Genomic DNA, 11,500 nt, shown 5'->3' with positions numbered 1-11,500 from the left:
ACAACATGGTTTTGGCGAGCCTGAATGTTCAACAGATAGTTTTAAAACCACTTTTTTATGGAAGTCCTTTTAGTCAGTGTGTAATATTTTCTGTTTTTCCTTAGAAAAACTAGGATTTAAAATTAATGGAATTAGTTCTGTATTCTGACTTTTCAAACCTAGTATATAGTTTGTTTTTTGAGGTTTGTGTGTAATATAGACTAGGTAATTTTTAGACCAGATGAAAATTTACATGCAATGCCTATCGAACCCTGGAACTCTCGCACCCAGACCGAGAACCATATCACTACACCAAATGCCTTATTGCTAAGAATGTTAGATATTTTGTTGATGGTCACAAAATTGGCACTTTGTGAGCATGTTCTCTTAGTTGACTTTAGCCAAATAATAAAGGCTGAAGATGATATCTTTAAATCTGTTAGAACATTTAATATTAATTTTACTAGCTTTTGGTGGCAAGACAAAACCACAAGTTTGATGGTTTTTATAAGAAATTTACTACAGTAAGAGTTTGGTTTGACGAGTTTGAAAGATTAGAAGGTTGTTTTAATTTTTTTTTTCATTGTTGAAACCCGTTTACTCAGTCTACAATATCTTATATTTTCCCAAAATCCATAGGATTTAAATTTCTATATGCCTTTAGTTTAATCAGTTGACTTTTCGGACCTATTACATAAACGTTTAGGAGAAAGTTGTATATAATGTAGATTAGATAATTTTTAGGAACTACTGAATGTGATTGTTTCTAAAACCAGACCAAATAAAATTCTCATGCAATAACTAAAATGTAACATATTATCGAAAATATCAATGGCGCATTTTGAGAATCGAACTCGGGACCTCTCTTACCCAAAGCGAGAATCATACCACTAGACCAAATGCCCGATTGGTAAGTATATTAGATATATGGTTGAAGGTCACACTATTTGCACTTTATGAGCATGTTCTTTTTTTTGTTTTTTTTTGTCGACCATGAGCATGTTCTCTTAGTTGATTTTAGCCAAAGTAATTGAAGTCTTAGTATGTAAATCTTAAATCTGTGTGACCATTTTTTTGTTCTTTACCAGCCTTTGGTGACAAAAGGAAATTTCTAGTTTGCTAGTTTCGGTAGGAAATTTACTACTTGGTTTTGGCGAGCCTGAATCTTTGACCGTTAGTTTTAAAACTATTTTTTCTTTATGGAATTCCTTTTACTCAGTATGAAATATTTTCTGTTTTTCCCTAGAAAAACTAGGATTTAATTTTTTTAATGGAATTAGTTCTGTATGCTGAATTTTCTAACCTATTACATAATATTTTTTGTTCAGATTATTGAACCATGGACCTCTCGCATCCAGAGCGAGAATTATATCACTAGACCAAATGCCCAATTTCTAAGAATGTTAGATATATGGTTGAATGTCAAATTAATGCAGTGAGCATGTTCTCTTAGTTTACTTCAGCCAAATAAGTACAGCTGAATATGATATTTATAAATTAGTGCGAGTATTTTTCAAAATCGTTACCAGCCGTTAGTAACAAAGAAATCTGCAAGTTTGATGGTTCATGTAAGAAATTTAAAACAATAAGGGTTTGCTTTTGGTGAGTCTGAAAGTTTATTGGTTAGTTTAAAAAACTATATTTTTGATTGTTGAATGTACTCGATTTGCAATAATATCCGTTTTCCCTATAAAACTAGATTAATTTCTTAAAATGGATTAAGCCAATATGTTGATATTTCCGACCTAGTACATATATTTTTGGGTGAGGTTTGTGTGTAATATAGATTAGTTAATTTTTAGGAATTACTGAACGTTATTATTTACAAATCCAGTCCAAATAAAAATTCTCATGCCTATAAGTTGCCATGAAAGCAACATATTATCAAAAATTATCAATGGGGCATTCCGAGAATCGAACTCGGGACCTCTCGCACCCAAAGCGAGAATCATACCACTAGACCAAATGCCCGATTGCTAAGCATATTTGGTATATGGTTGAAGGCACAGCGTTGGCCCTTTCGGAGCATGTTCTCTTAGTTGACTTTAGCCAAATAATGAAGGCTGAAGATGATATACTTGGAACTGTTAGAATATTGTTTATTATTTTAGTAGCTTTTCGTAACAAGATAAAACTGCCAGTTTGAGGGTTGTTTATAGTGTAGACTAGGTATTTTTAGGTACTACTGAATGTGAAAGAAAAATTGTAATGAAATAACTAGAAGTTTCTATTATCAAAAATATCAATGGGGCATTCCGAGAATCGAACTCGGGACCTCTCGCACCCAAAGCGAGAATCATACCACTAGACCAATTGCCCTATTGGTAAGTATATTAGATATATGGATGAAGGTCACAGTATTGGCACTATATGAGCATGTTCTCTTAGTTGACTTGTGATATACCATGAATTTGACCCACTTATAGTCATGGTATATTAGTATTTTAGGATATATTATATCCATTCTTGGCTCTATATTGCATATTTATAGGTTCAAGAGCTAATGGAAGAAAGATGATGATTTTGGAGCATTTTGGAGTAATTTAGAGTTTATACCCGAGAAGGACCATATCGACCATCCGAGGTCGACAAGGAGAGACGCGCGTCGATCGATGCACACTCAGTGCTATCGCACACTCAGTGCTATCGATCGACAGTTAACCGCAGAAGTCCGGGTTTGGTCACAACCGACTTGAAGCCCAAGACACCATCTATTTACCAGAATGCCCCTGGCGAGTTTTAACCTAATTATTTTAGTATTTATGTCTTGCCTATGTATTTGGCACAGACATGGTTTTTTGCAATAGTTTTTGTTTCTTTGTTTTTGGTGGGAGAAAGAGTTGTCAAATTGAGAGCAGTCTTGAACACCATTTATTTATCTATCTATTTTATGAAGCTTTCTATGATTTTGCTTGTGTCTTACTTATCCATGTCTGAGTAATCACCTTTGTAAGATTTAGGGTTCAAATAGGTATGAGGGATTAGCCAAGATATGATTACCTGAGCATGCGATATTCATCTTAGAAGATCGTGCTTAATGCTTGTGTAGGAGTAGCTAACCTACACATGAATACAAAGATATGAATCCTTGGATCTATCTTCTCTGAGCCAGTAATTTACTTGGAACAAGCGATAGCTGACTGGGTAATTACTTGGTGAACTGTATTCAACCAACACGCTTAAAGCTTACTAGTAGCGCATCGATCGATACTCCTATAGAGTAATCGATCGATAGACCCGGGGCACATGTCGATCGACATTGGCGACATCACACTGATCGACATTGGCGACATCACACTGATCGACATTGGCGACATCACACTGATCGACGCCCTAACCCGTGTTCATAAAGGAGGTGTTCCATCGGTTCTAGTGAGTAGATGGTCACAACGACAGTTGGGCTATTGTTTAGTTGGTTTCTTTAATATCATGCAAGCCTCTCATATAGGAAGTCATACCTCTATAATCCTGATAACCTGAATAGCAACCTTAGATCTAACTCTTTAAATCATACTTGAGTAATTGTCCAGCTCAAACCAGTCTGCTATTTACTTTTATTTAAAGCATTAAAAATCTCCAACCTAGCTTAGTTAAGATAATAGGGGTGGGCACTTTATCCGATATCCGAAGTGGCACCCGAACCCGACCCGAAAAACCCGAACCGAAATCCGAACCGAAGTAGTAAAATACCCGAATGGGTATTAAGTTAGGAGAGATTGGATATCCGAACCCGAACGGGTAATACCCGAACCCGAATGGATATCCGAAAATAACCGAACATGTGTATACTTACCCTTATATTTCTAGTTGACATCTCTCATTTTATTTAAAATATTTATATTGATGTTAGACATACTTTAAAATTATATAGTATATATATATATATAACTATGGAGAAAATAATTTGATATTCATTTAAAATGCATGTTAAACTTTTTATTTCATGTATTAACCAAAGTTACATCCAAAGTTTAAAAACAATAGCCAAATTAATATTTTTATTTTGGAAATGTTATCTCCAAATCTATTAATCATTCAATCTATAAAAATAAAAAAAAAATCAGTTAAGTAAAATCTATATTTTTAAATATAAAAGACTTTAAAAAGAAAATTTTATTTTTATTTCTTTTAAAATCTAAGTATCCGAATCCGATCCGAAATAACCGAACCCGAACTAAAAATACCCGAACCCGATCCGAAGTTCAGAAATACCCGAACGGGTATTATACTCCTATACCGAAATACCCGAAAATCCGAAATACCCGACCCGAACCCGAACGGGTACCCGAACGCCCACCCCTATAAGATAAGATCTATTGATTCCTCAACTCCTTGTGGATTCGATCCCTAAGTACTACAATTGACCTCTTTTGATGAGTGTAATATTGCTATAGGTTAATTTGAGAAAGTATCAACTTGAACCAAAATAGTGAAGGCTTAATATGTAAACCATAAATTGTGTGACCATTTTTTGTTCTTTATCAGCATTTGGTGACAAAAGAATATTTCCAGTTTTCTAGTTTCTGTAGGAAATTTACTATATGGTTTTGGGGAGCCTGAATGTTCAACGGTTAAGTTTAAAACTATTTTTTCATTATGGAAGTCATTTTATTAAGTTTGCAATAATTTCTGTTTTTCCCTAGAAAAACAATATAATTTATTTAATGGAAATAGTTTTGTATGCTTAATTTTCCAACCTAGCACATAAAATGATTTTTGACGAAACGAGAGGAGATAAAAATTCACATGCAATGCCTATGAGTTGGTATGAATGCGGCATATTATCAAAAAATATCAATGGGGCATTCGGATTATCGAACCCTGGACCTCTCGCACCAAGAGTGAGACTCATATCTCTAGACCAAATGCCCAATTGCTAAGCATGTTAGATATATAGTTGAATGTCACATTATTGACAGTGTGTGAGCATTTTCTCTTAGTTTACTTTAGCCAAATAAGTACAGCTGAATAATTATTTTTACATCAGTGCGAGTATTTTTCAAAATATTTACCAGCCATTAGTAACAAGAGATAACTGCCAGTTTGATGGTTCATGTAAGGTTTTTGTGTAATATAAACTAATTAGTTTATAGGAATTGCTGAATGTGATTTGTTCCAAGACAGACCAAATAAAAATTCTCATGCAATTGCCTATGAGTTGGTATCAATGCAAAATATTATCAAAAATATCACATCTAAGGCGAGAATCAAACCACAAGACCAAATGCCTAATTCCTAAGCATATGAGATATATGGTTGAAGTTCATACTATTGGCAGTTTGTAGGAATATTCTCTTAGTTGATTTTAGCCAAAATAATAAAGGCTTTAATTTGTAAATTTTAAATCTGTGTCACCATTTTTTTTGTTCTTTTCCAGCCTTTTGGTGACAAAAGGAAATTTTCATTTTGATAGTTTCTATAGGAAATTTACTACATGGTTTTTCTATAGGAAATTTACTACATGTTTAACAGTTAGTTTTATAACCACTTTTGTTTTCTTTATGGAAGTTCTTTTACTCAGTGTGCAATATTTTCTGTTTTCCTTAGAAAAACTAGGATTTAATATTTTTAATGGAATTAGTTCTGTATTCTGACTTTTCAAACCTAGTACATAGTTTGTTTTTGAGGTTTGTGTGTAATATAGACTAGGTAATTTTTAGGAATTACTGAAACCAGACCAGATGAAAATTTACATGCAATGCCTATCGAACCCTGGAACTCTCGCACCCCGACCGAGAACCATATCACTACACCAAATGTCCAATTGCTAAGAATGTTAGATATATGGTTGAAGGTCACAACATTGGCACTTTGTGAGCATGTTCTCTTAGTTGACTTTAGCCAAATAATAAAGGCTGAAGATGAGATCTTTAAATCTATTAGAACATTTAATATTATTTTTACTAGCTTTTGGTGGCAAGACAAAACCACAAGTTTGATGGTTTTTATAAGAAATTTACTACACTAAGAGTTTGGTTTTGACGAGTTTGAAAGATTAGAAGGTTGTTTATAAATTTTTTTCTTCATTGTTGAAGCCCGTTTACTCAATCTACAATATCTTATATTTTCCCAAAATCCGTAGGATTAATATTTGTATATGCCTTTATTTGAATCAGTTAACTTTTCTGACCTATTACATAAACGTTTAGGAGAGAGTTGTATATAAGGTAGACTAAATCTATATATATAAAAGAAGGTTGGATCTCTCCTGCTGACACATCAGCATCCACATCAGAAATTCGTCTCATGTCGTCTCGCCACGTGTCATCTGTACTAAACGCGCCGTTTCATTTATTTGCTACGTTTGTGAGCTTTGTCGCATGTTGTGTGTTGGACCGTGAATTGTGAAGATGTGTCTGGCCCGATAGAATTCGTGTCGTCTCTGACCCTAATACGCAGAGAAGAAACCAGGGTCGTCTTTCCTCTTTGTGCGATGGCGGTGCCGTTTGTGCTTCTTCACATCATTCGAAACGGTCCGATTAAAGGCTTCGTGATTGATCACATTGATTCACTCCCCTACGATGTCATCTTCAATGCTTTGTTTGATCCGAAAGGCGGTGATCTCCGGTATAACTATGTGTGAGTGTTCCTCTCCGATCTCATCTTCTCTTCGTATTTATTATATCTCATCTTCATCGCAAGTCTAGAATCATATGAGGTTTTTTTCTCTGTTTCCAATTTTTTTTTCCAAATTCTCAGTGTATTTTATGATTAGTTTAACAATTTAAGAATACTGCATATGTAATGAACCAGTCATGTTAATAGTGTTTTACGTCTGATTTGCGTAAGATGTTGTATTATTCTTCTTTGTCTTATTCTAGAAAAAAAACTGTCATTCGATGCTCTCACTGCTTTATTTTTTTGGTCAATATTTGCAGGCACCGGCTGTAAACTTCACAGCAGGAAAAGTCAAAGACACCTACAGGGAGGTTTTGAACAAAATATAAATTGTGAGTCTACAGGGAGGTTTTGATACTCTTATATCTCTTCTTTTGTTTCAAACTCCCCTCTAGATGATGCTAATGGGTTTGTTATCTGGGAAAACACAAATACTAGAGTACCATCCTCAGACTTTGAAGGAATACATTCTGGTGGCAATCAGCTCAGCTTCATATATACCAGGTTAGCCAATTGATCCACAATTATAATTTGAATTCAATATGAAACAGAGCTATCCCAATATGTGGAATATCAAACAAATAAATATATTGTGTTTCCGCTAAAATATTTAGGAAGAAGTAACACTTTTAGAGATAGCATGCCTCTTTTACCAACGTACAAATAGAGAAAAAAATCAAACTCATCTCGATTTTTTTTCTGTGTGTGATATTTACAGCTTACTAGGCACACCATTCTCTATCTAAAAACTGTTGGTGCTCCTGCGTATATCGCAAGAAGTTCTTCTTCAGCAGGAGTATGATAGCAAAGTATGTGGCCATGAGACTAATTCCTCTGTCTAGAGTTAAAACAAGCTACTCCATTATCTCATATTCTTTTAGCTGTCTGAATAACGGGGGCGTCACATGCCCCCAGATTGCAAACGTATGGTGATGAGGGATAACCTTATACATGATGTTAGATGAAGCATAACGATTTGAGGCGCCAAGAGAACTGCAACTAACCTTCTTTTAAGTTCTTCCTGTTTATCCAGCTATCTTCTTTTCTTAACACTTGACTGTTCTAATTTATGACGAAGTAAAATAAATTCTATACAATGTATCTACACTAAAAATATATACCATATTTTATGTTTACGATTTGTTAGTTGCCTAAAACAATCACTTGGCAAGGAATCGGATCTAACTATCTTTGATTCCTTATCTTGAATTCCATCTAAGGTGGATATGAACCTTTGGCTTTTTGCTTAATTGTGAACCTTTGGTTGCTGTTGAAACAATAACTCGAGCTTTCTTCAACTTCCTCTAAAAGTTTTTATGTTGCTTGGAGTATAATTTTATTACTACTCTGTGATATGACTAATGATGGTGATGACTGGAAAGTTCCTTAGAAGGGATGTAAAATATTTTCGCAGCTAATTTCAAAACCTCTTCTTACAAAAAATAAATAAATCACTTCCAATCATGTTTTACAAAGATTTTTTAAAACTACTATTGCATGGGATCTAGAAAGAAAAATACTACATCACTTATATATTGGCTTAGGAAAATTTACAGTATATACAAACCACATCAAATATACATACCAGGATACAATAACATTATTTGATTATTTGTTAAATCAGCCAAGCTAAACTATTGGTTATAAATTGCTTATTAATAAACCGATAGAAAGTATTATTCTTTATAAATATATATGTAAACAAAAAGAAATATACACTTATACACTTATAATTGTAAGCATTACTTCAAATAAGAATAACAAATCCTACATATTGAAAATAGAGATCACTTTCAAATTAAATTAAACTAATCATTTTAATTACTCAATAAAATTGACAATATATTATATAATTTTTCAATTACTAACCCATCCTTAGGGAAGATCAAACCCTAAACTAATGTATAATTAAAATATAAGATACTTAACAAAATAAAATTATCTTAAACCTTTTAACAAGAAAAACAAATATTTTAGGAAAATATAACTAAATTTTCCAGATAGCATAGTTTATTTAGTTTTCAAATACAATAAGTACATGTACCAAATTTAGCTAACATATATATTTTAAATAATAACAATTTATATTAATTTATTTATGCTAACTATTTAAATTATTTTAAAATTTACATCCCGCCCGTAGGGCGGGCCAACTCTAGTAATTTTTAGGAACTACTGAACGTGATTGTTTTTAAAGCCAGACCAAATAAAATTCTCATGCAATAACTAATATGTAACATATTATCGAAAATATCAATGGGGCATTCCGAGAATCGAACTCGGGACCTCTCGCACCCAAAGCGAGAATCATACCACTAGACCAAATGCCCGATTTGTAAGTATATTAGATATATATGGTTGAAGGTCACACTATTGGCACTATATGAGCATTTTCTCTTAGTTGACTTTAGCCAAAATAATTGAAGTTAATATGTAAATCTTAAATCTGTGTGATCATTTTTTTTTTCTTTACCAGCCTTTGGTGACAAAAGGAATTTTCCAGTTTGCTAGTTTATGTACTTGGTTTTGGCGAGCCTAAATGTTCAACCGTTAGTTATAAAACTATTTTTTCTTTATGGAATTTATTTTACTCAGTATGAAATATTTTCTGTTTTTCCCTAGAAAAACTAGGATTTTAAAATTTTAATGGAATTAGTTCTCTATGCTGAATTTACTAACCTATTACATAATATATTTTTGTTCGGATTATTGAACCATGGACCTCTCGCATCCAAAGCGAGAATTATATCACTAGACCAAATGCCCAATTTCTAAGAATGTTAGATATATGGTTGAATGTCACATTAGTGACAGTGTGTGAGCATGTTCCCTTAGTTTACTTCAGCCAAATAAGTACAGCTGAATATGATATTTACAAATTGGTGCGAGTATTTTTCAAAATATTTACCAGCGGTTAATAACAACAGAAATCTGCCAGTTTGATTGTTCATGTAAGAAATTTATTACAATAAAGGTTTGCTTTTGGTGAGTCCGAAAGTTTAACGGTTAGTTTAACAAACTATATTTTTGATTGTCGAATTTACTGGATTTGAAATAATATCCGTTTTCCCTAAAAAAACTAGATTAATTTATTAAAATGGATTAAGCCAATATGTTGATATTTCCGACCTAGTACATATATTTTTGGGTGAGGTTTGTGTGTAATATATATTAGTAATTTATAGGAATTACTGAATGTTTTTATTCACAAAGCCAGTTCAAATAAAAATTATCATGCCTATAATTTGGTATGAAAGCAACATATTATTAAAAACTATGAATGGGGCATTCCGAGAATCGAACTTGGGACCTCTCGCACCCAAAGCGAGAATCATACCACTAGACCAAATGCCCGATTGCTAAGCATATTAGGTATATGGTTGAAGGCACAGCGTTGGCACTTTCGGAGCATGTTCTCTTAGTTGACTTTAGCCAAATAATGAAGGCTGAAGATGATATTCTTGGATCTGTTAGAACATTTTCTATTATTTTTACTAGCTTTTGGTGACAAGATAAAACTACCAGTTTGATGGTTTTTAAAAGAAATTTACAACACCAAGGTTTGCTTTTGACGAATCTGAAAGTTTACAAGATTGTTATTAATTTTTTTCTTCATTGTTAAAGCCCGTTTACTCAGTCTACACTATATTATGTTTTCCCAAAAAACAAATTTGTATATGCCTTTAGTTTAATCAGTGGACTTTTCGGACCTATTACATAAATCTTTAGGAGAGGGTTGTTTATAATGTCGCCTAGGTATTTTTTAGGTACTACTGAATGTAAAAGAAAAATTCTAATGCAATAACTAGAATGTAACCTATTAACGAAAATATCAATGGGGCATTCCAAGAATCGAACTCGGTTCCTCTCGCACCCAAAGCGAGAATCATACCACTAGACCAAATGCCCGATTGGTAAGTATATTAGATATATGGATATAGGTTAGAGTATTGGCACTATATGAGCATGTTCTCTTAGTTGACTTGAACCAAAATAGTGAAGACTTAATATGTAAATCATAAATTGTGTGACAATTTTTTTGTTCTTTACCAGCCTTTGGTGACAAAAGGAAATTTCCAGTTTTCTAGTTCCTGTAGGAAATTTACTCTATGGTTTTGGGGAGCCTGAATGTTCAACGCTTAGGTTTAAACCTATTTTTTCATTATGGAAGTCCTTTTACTCAGTGTGCAACAATTTCTTTTTTTCACTAGAAAAACTATTTAATTTATTTAATGGAAATATATAGTTCTGTATGCTTAATTTTCCAATCTATCAAATAATAAGATTTTTGACGAAACCAGACCAGATAAAAATTCACATGCATTGCCTATGAGTTGGTATGAATGCAAAATATTATCAAAAAATATCAATAGGGCATTCGGATTATCGGACCCCGAACCTCTCGCACCCAGAGTGAGACTCATATGTTTAGACCAAATGCCCAATTGCTAAGCATGTTAGATATATAGTTGAGTGTCACATTATTGACTGTGTGTGAGCATGTTCTCTTAGTTTACTTTAGCCAAATAAGTACAGCTGAACAATTATTTTTACATCAGTGCGAGTATTTTTCAAAATATTTACCAGCCATTAGTAATAAGAGAAAACAGCCAGTTTGATGGTTCATGTAAGGTTTTTGTGTAATATAGACTAATTAAATTTTAGGAATTACTGAATGTGATTTGTTCCAAGACAGACCAAATAAAAATTCTCATGCCTAAAAGTTGGTATGAAAGAACAATATTATCAAAAATTATGAATGGGGCATTCCGAGAATCGAACTCGGGACCTCTCGCACCCAAAGCGAGAATATTACCACTAGACCAAATGCCCAATTGCTAAGCATATTAGGTATATGGTTGAAGGCACAGCGTTGGCACTTTCGGAGCATGTTCTCTTAGTT

The 11,500-nt window shown here is 33.2% G+C and overlaps 1 long non-coding RNA gene and 2 other non-coding genes across 4 annotated transcripts; 1 reads left to right on the top strand and 2 right to left on the bottom strand.

Moving 5' to 3' along the window:
• Positions 1 to 1,878: 1,878 nt before the first annotated feature.
• On the bottom strand, positions 1,879 to 1,950 carry TRNAP-UGG (transfer RNA proline (anticodon UGG)). Its single transcript has one exon. It is a non-coding gene; the product is annotated as a tRNA-Pro (tRNA).
• Positions 1,951 to 6,169: 4,219 nt separating this feature from the next.
• LOC130512401 (uncharacterized) lies at positions 6,170 to 7,617 on the top strand. 2 transcript variants are annotated; one of them, XR_008945928.1, is made up of 3 exons: positions 6,170 to 6,558; positions 6,858 to 7,101; positions 7,316 to 7,617. It is a non-coding gene; the product is annotated as an uncharacterized LOC130512401 (long non-coding RNA). The 2 variants fall into 2 exon arrangements; XR_008945927.1 differs by having other exon boundaries at positions 6,170 to 7,101.
• Positions 7,618 to 8,855: 1,238 nt separating this feature from the next.
• TRNAP-UGG (transfer RNA proline (anticodon UGG)) lies at positions 8,856 to 8,927 on the bottom strand. Its single transcript has one exon. It is a non-coding gene; the product is annotated as a tRNA-Pro (tRNA).
• Between the last annotated feature and the right edge of the window lie 2,573 nt (positions 8,928 to 11,500).

The sequence above is a fragment of the Raphanus sativus genome, chromosome 5 (genome assembly GCF_000801105.2).
Source record: "Raphanus sativus cultivar WK10039 chromosome 5, ASM80110v3, whole genome shotgun sequence".
Lineage (NCBI taxonomy): Eukaryota > Viridiplantae > Streptophyta > Magnoliopsida > Brassicales > Brassicaceae > Raphanus > Raphanus sativus.
Note: the sequence above shows the minus strand (reverse complement) of the source record. Positions and strands in the feature narration are given on the sequence as shown.